A 7525-nucleotide genomic window follows, 5' to 3' on the forward strand; every position below is an offset into this window, starting at 1 on the left:
TGTTTGACAGTGAGTGACAGGCCTAGCTTGACCGCATATACTGCAGTAAGGATCGATTCGATCCGAGTAGGTGACATTCGTGCCTGCATCGTGGTCGAATCCCTGATTACACCTAGATAAGTGGTCTTCTGTAGTGGAGAGAGCACACTCTTCTTGGTGTTGAATCCCAACCCCAATTCTTTTATGTGAGCAAGAACAACACCTCGATGTTGAACCGCTAGCTGTACCGAGCTGGCCAGGATCATCCAGTCGAGTATGCGGATGCCCTGGAGTCGCAGAGGAGCCAGAGCAGCATCCACACACTTTGTAAAAGTTCGGGGTGAGAGGGCTAGGCCGAAAGGAAGCACTCTGTATTGGTGAGCTTTGCCCCTGAAAGCGAACCTGAGAAACTTCCTGTGTTGTGGAAGGATGGAGACGTGAAAGTATGCGTCTTTCAGATCTATAGTGACAAACCAGTCCTCAGACTTGATCTGAGACACAACCTGTTTGACAGTCAGCATTTTGAACTTCAGTTTTTTTTTGACTGAGTGGTTCAACTGCCTGAGATCTAAAATGGGCCGAAGCCCTCCATCCTTCTTGGGAACAATGAAGTACTGGCTGTAGAACCCAGACTCTCTGTACTGAGGAGGGACCACCTCGATGGCCTCCTTCCTCAGGAGAGTTTCTACTTCCTGTTCCATTACCAGACCCTGCTCGGGGTTCACCAGAGTTGGAAATACCCCGCTGAAAGGTGGCGAATTGAATGCAATAACCTTTCTCTACAGTGCGCAGGACCCACATAGAAATATTTGGCAGTAGTTTCCACGCTGCCAAAAATTCTATTAAGGGAATCAGCCTCTCGAGGCTGGCTTCTGGATTTATTTGAGGAACTGATTCGGTGACCTGTACCAGCGAACTGGCAGGATGCACCTGAACAGTTGCTCTTAAGACCCCGTGGGGGTTGCAAACTTTCTAGGTCCGCTACGTTTCCGGGCGGAACAACTAGAAATTGACGTTCGCGGGAGATTGCCGCGCCCTGTAACACTGGCAGGGTTAGCTGACAGATCTCCTGAGGGCCCGAGAAGGTGTGGTCACCATGTTTTTCTATGGTGCACCGCAAACCTCCCCGAGAGGGGCTGCCCTCATCAGCCCTGTGGTACAAGAGTCAGGGCCGTTTAGCCGAGGACCTCTTAGACCAAAGCACGACCCTCGGATCGGGCTTAGTCTTTGAAGCCCCCGGTCAGGAGTGTTGCTAATCCCGCCCTCTAGGTCTCACCGGAGGAAAACGGGCTGCAATGCTCCTATTATGAGCCTCTTATATGAGGAACTGGTACACGGCTGGGGTTTCATGCTCCCGTCCAGCAACCCCGACACGTGTACATTTTGCCCGTCAAGCCTGATTAGTTATTTAGGCGGCCTGGAGAGCAAAGACGGAGCTTTCAAGGATGATGCCAGGCTGGGTGACAGATAGCTGGCTAGCGTCTGTTCAACCCGCGGCATCATCTTTTCTTTCTAGTTTTTCCCATGATCTAGACAGTTCAGTGTGCAGATCGGGGAAGAACAGAAAGCTCCGTTTTGGAAGTGCTGACTTAGTCCGCATAAAGTTTGCTTTTCTGCGGCTCATATTTTATTTAGCTACTGCATTAGTCAGCACATCCAACAGCTCATCATACTGAGGCAATCATGGGGGGGCGGTTGAATACTTTTGACAACGTTCTCCACATCAACCTCCTCGGAGGAAGATAGGGGAAGTGTTGAAAACTCTTCCTGGAAGGAAGTAACCGCATTGCGGGCTTCCTTATCCAGTAGGAGGTTTACTGATCCACCAGGTAAGGAAGGAGATAGGGGATCACCCGTCTCCATTCCCTCTAGTAGATCGAGCTGCGATCCCCACGAGTGCAGCTACCGCTCCGCCTCGGCGGAAGCGGGGCCAGACCCGCGAGGAATGCTAGCGAAGGCTCCCTCCTCGAAGAGAGCCTTCCAGGAACTGAGCACCTGCAGTGGAAGACGCTCACACTGTGGACAGTCAGCCTTTTCGAGGGCTGACTGTGCGTGCTCCGCACCCAAGCAGACCATGCATAGACTGTGTGTATCCCCACCAACAATGAAGCGTTGGCAGGGAGGAATACACTGTCTATGTGGCTGCTGTACCGCCTTAGTTTCTTAAACTTTCTTTCCCCCTTTGGTTGACATATTGCTCAAAATAAAGGTGTGCAAACTGGCACAAAAAACAGCAATATGTAAAGACAGACAGTCACAGAGCGCTCTCGCTGAATGACAAAAGCTGCCGCCGGCTTCAAACGCACGTGCTTTATACTTCCCGGTCGCTGACGTGACCGCGCCTGTGACGTCACTCCCGTCGTTTCATTGGTTGTAGACATGATTCAGAGTGCTGCCCGCCAATGGCGTTCCCCATAGCGTTCCATGACGCGGCTCGAGTTCCCGGAAGGGAACTGCTCATCACCCCACAGAAGAGAGGGGCAGGTGAGCAGAGCTTATTAGCATTTAAAGGAACATGCAGAGAAATAGCTCACTGTAACCTTGATCCTTGAGGGCCGGTGTCCCTGCAGAGTTTAGCTCCAACCCTGAAAAAAAAAAAAAAAAAAATACCAACTTGTATCCTGAAAACCTTGATTAGCTTGTTCAGGTGCTTCCGGTCCTTCGAGGATCAAGGTTCCTCACCCCTGCTGTAAACAGAGCTGTTTTTGACAAGGTAAAAATGGTGTTGTTTTACACTACCATTGAGACATTTTAACCTATGTTATAGACTTTTCACAGAGACCCTTAAGAATCATCAGCGTAGAAAATGGGCATCCAATTAACCCTTTATTGGCTCCATACAAGTCTTACACTCCTTGCAATGCAATATCCACATTTTTGTGAGATTTACATATCTGAGTTAAAAATATAAACTCATAGTTTCCATGTCAATGCTGATCCATTCAAGCTCCTATCATACAGTCTGAGCCTGTCACAACTGTAGATTTATACTCAGTGCAAAGTAATTCTGATGCACTAAAGGCCATCAGATTGCAAATGCCACCCAAACCACAAACACACACACACAGGAGGCCATTAAAAGGTCAGTCTTAATCAGACGGGCCCTGGCGTTGGTCACTGAAGCTAATAAAAGAAATGGGCACCAGTCCTGTTAACTCTGAAATTCGACAACCAACAGCTCAAAACCTAGTTTATAAGAACAAGGTGCCAGACATGCGGTTGAAGACTCTTTTGGTTATGTGCAAAAGAGTGAAAAGATGACTGATGTTACTGACACATTGCTGTCAAGCACCTCTATAGATATTTGATAACATAACATTTCAAAATAGGATTCTGGTGAAGGATGATGGTGATATCATGAGAATGGACGATGGATTGGAGAGACAGGGATCCAGAGGAATCTGTAAAACATGTATTAAAGGGATCGAATCAAGAGGAGGAAAGAAGTCTTGTTATTGAAATTTCATCGTCTCAGTGAATCCTGCTGTTAAGAAAGGTGAGAAAATATGAAATGACTGTATTTTTGATAGATCAGTGTAGGATGAAGGAACAGGCATCATCGGATCATTATGTATATGATCGTACTTTTTTGGTGTATTCTACTAGCTTTATCTTTAACTTTAGAATTTTCCCAACAGACGTTTGTATTCTTAATTTCTCAAAAATGCAGCCTTAAATATGATTCTACTAACAAAAAAAAACAAAAAAAAATCGAAGCATAAAAAAATAAAAAGCTGAATTATTTTTTTGATTAGATTATATATTATTCAATTAAATTAAATTCAATTCAAGTTTATTTGTATAGCGCTTTTCACAATACAAATCGTTGCAAAGCAGCTGTACAAAAACAATTATGACAAAACAATTAATTTGTTTGTTGAACTGAGTTGCTTTAAAACTAATAAAAACAGCTGTTGTTTTGTCTTTGATGTGTAATTAATTAATTAATTTATTATTATTATTATTATTATTATTATATTTTTATTTATTTATGAATGTATTTTTTTGCCATGCCTAATAATTAATAATGTGATAATGAAAAGAATAATTATATAGTAGTTATTATAGTTATTATATAATATTTTAGTGAATTGCGATTAATTTTTTATGCCCAATTATTTCACACTTAATTAACAGACTGTTTTGGTTAAACTATTTTTGGTCAGACTCTTAGTTTAGCAGATTAGCACATTATCCCTTTCCAGGGTCAGTGAAGAACACATTGATGACTAGGATAATTTGGTTGCTATGAAATCCCCTCCTTGAGGACACGGTGCCCTGTGTTCAAAAATAGCTACATGAATTCCATCACTTTGACCTTTTCTAAAGGGGAACATATGCTACAGTCTGGCAGGGACAGTCCAGTCTGAATTCCAGTCAAAGATTTTCTAATACAAATCGTTGCAATGTTTATATGAACACTTCTGTTTGTTTTTCCAAATCATAAGCTGGTCACAATTGTCACAATTTTGTACATGTTTCAGATGCAGATTTGGATGTGGCTCAATCTGTCTGTTGTGATCATAGTCACCTTGCATTACTGCAGAGGCTTAAGTCTTCAACAGAAGGTAAAGGAGAAAAATGTATACTGATACTGTGATATGAATTAATCAAAGTGAAGATTTACTTCTTTCTGTTTTTTTCTATTTTCCCCCTAATCAAACTAAACTCTTGGCCAGAGAGATGCTTTTGGCTGATGTTACTGATCAAGGTCATTCTGAGAATGGCACAAAAGCACATGAAGTTCACAAGAAGATCCCAGGCTCTAGTACACTCCTTGATCCCCGTTCCAGGAGTTTTATGAAAACAAAGAACGCCAAAAAGAGGTACTATACAAAAGTGATTTCATGTTTTCCTCTGGAAGAGTGATTATGCAAAAAAAAAAAAAAAAAAAAAAGTAGAAACATTTAATTGTTAAAGTTAACTTGGAAAAAGATCAACGTCACAGAGGCCTTCAGGTCAATCATTCCGTGTTAAAATCGCACACTGATCTTACAGTTGTACAGAGAGGATTTCTTTAGTTATATTCCATTAATAGAGCTATCACTACGAAGATTGAATAAAAATGGATCAGATTAGTATGATCTAGTTATCACTGGGGGGGCATATTATCCACGAATGTATAACAGTGCTTGGGTTTTTTTTTTTGGAAACAATGGAACATATTCTTGTTTCCTAAGCTACATTACAACTGAACAAAACAAACTAGTCATTACAACTGGACGTGACATTCAGCAATCAAAAAGTGACCTTTTTCTTAATTTAAATACTTATGTTGATTAAGAATGTAAAATCTGATTATCTGAGAGTTATCGCTTTTTTTTTTTTGTATAACACAACTTCTTTAATTGCATTTCCTTCCCCAGGCAAAGCAAAACTTCTCAGAAATGGCCTGTACAAAAAGTTTCAGTAGAGCAGAAAATGAATGGAGAGGGCAGTACATACACGGTTATCAGGCCAGGATATACAGGCTCTGTTGACAAGGTTCTACTTGAAGAATGCAGTCCAATGCAGCCACCAAGGACTAAACCCAGTGCTCCCATGGACATTTTGACCTCTGAGAGAAATCCCACTGACCATGGCAAGAAAAGAGTTTAAAAAAAAAAGTGTCAAGTCAGGAATGTTTGGTCTCCCAATTGATCACATAGGACTGGGACGTTTACCACATGGAAGAGGCTAGAACAATACAATATCTTTGTATTTTAGGAAGTTTATATGAACACTTCTGTTTGATGTGTAGACTTTTTCTAAATACAAACATGCTCAAAAATGATGGGTCTGAAAATGCAGTCTGGATCTGGTCATAATAACCTGCTACTGTTCATGAGGACTGTACATATTAAACAGTCAGTGAGAATGAAAATGAAAAAGAGCATTACTTATGTAAAAGATTGTCAGTCATATATCACAATATAATCATAGTTATAATTGAGAATTGTAACATTGTAAATGAGAAATCAAGTGAGTGACTCACTGTATAAAACCAATCAAGTTTCGGAGGCTGCTTGCGGGATAGATCGATCTGCCCTGAGTTCACAGGTCAGGTATCCAACTTCAAGCAGTGTTCCAGACATTTTTTCCAAGTAGGAGGTGGGGAAAATCCTAATTTTGAGTTGTCTGGAATGCAGTATTAGTGTAAATAAATTGGTGGAACTATGACGTCACTTTGTAGGTCAATCGGCTGTTAGCATTACACTGGTTCCCTCAACAAAAAGCCAATAAGATTTTTCCATGAGCTTTTGGATTATCACAAAAAAATAAGCTACATGTTCAACAATAGTCCATGAAATTTACATGTTTATTCCATCAAGATTCTTCACAAAATATTATAACTTTTTATGAATTTTGAAGCCTAAATACAAGTGCCAGAACTAAAAACCTAAACTTAGGCTATAAACGAACTACACCACGTTCGCTCACCTTCAGCATCACCACCACCAGGCTTCTAAACTACTTTTTAGAAACAAGTTCAGTGAAATGGATTTACTCTGTTACTCTAGACAAAAACTTGTTGTCAATGCTGCCCTGCGACTTTTGTTGATAAAATAGCCCTGATAAAATCGGTACATTATATTCTTTAGCAACAACGTTTAATCCGCTGTGTTTGAAGTATCACAGCTTCATTGTTTGTAGAGAGATGCGCAGATGCAGATAACACACACATACTGTCATCTCTCTCTCTCTCTCTCGATAATTAATTGAAATAAATGCTATAATTCATTCAAATAAATTTTATCTTACCACACTACATTGTAAAATCTAATTAGTTGGGCTTACTTAAAAAAAAAGCATGCAAACTGATTGCCTTAAAAAAAACTAAGTAAAGTGAAATAGGAAGAGTATGTTGTATGGACAAATGCTTATTTAGTATAGTTTACTTACACAAGAGTTCTAGTAACTAAAAAAGGACTGTAGGGGGTACTTGATTCTTTACTTTAGGTTTACTCTTGACTTAGTATTGCTACTCACTGACTCCCAGAGTGCATTGCGGCATGAATAAATTATGCAGTTGCTTGGTTTTACTGTTGTTGTTTTTATTTGCCAATTTAATTTGCTGTATTGTATCAGTAGTAGCACAACAAAAAAGAGCAAATAAAATGGTTATTGTAACAATTATTAAAAATAAATAAAATTGAATTGTTACCATTGTTATGATTCACGTGCTGATGTGTGACTCTAGCATATTAGCGTAAATATTAAAGGACTGTATCAACCCAATAAAAAGCTTCTCAAGGTGTTTATATAGAACAGTAAAGAATTATTAGGAAGCATGTAAAATACAGCTAATGATATGTGTGTGTGTGTGTGTGTGTGTGTGTGTGTGTGTGTGTACCTGGTATTCATCACGTTGTGGGGACCAAATGTCCCCACAAGGATAGGAATACCAGTAGATTTTGACCTTGTGGGGACATTTCTCAGGTCCCCATGAGGAAACAGGCTTATAAATCATGCACAATGAGTTTTTTTGATGAAGTAAAAGTATGCACAATCTCCTGTGAGGGCTAGGTTTAGGTGTAGGGTAGGTGTAGGGTGATAGAAAGTACGG

At 40.5% G+C, this 7525-nt stretch overlaps 1 long non-coding RNA gene across 1 annotated transcript; it reads left to right on the forward strand.

Moving 5' to 3' along the window:
• Nucleotides 1-3151: 3151 nt before the first annotated feature.
• LOC141344740 (uncharacterized) lies at nucleotides 3152-7134 on the forward strand. Its single transcript, XR_012356831.1, has 4 exons — nucleotides 3152-3475; nucleotides 4464-4547; nucleotides 4659-4805; nucleotides 5346-7134. It is a non-coding gene; the product is annotated as an uncharacterized lncRNA (long non-coding RNA).
• Nucleotides 7135-7525: the final 391 nt, after the last annotated feature.

This window comes from Garra rufa, chromosome 10, assembly GCF_049309525.1.
Source record: "Garra rufa chromosome 10, GarRuf1.0, whole genome shotgun sequence".
Taxonomy (NCBI): Eukaryota; Metazoa; Chordata; class Actinopteri; order Cypriniformes; family Cyprinidae; genus Garra; species Garra rufa.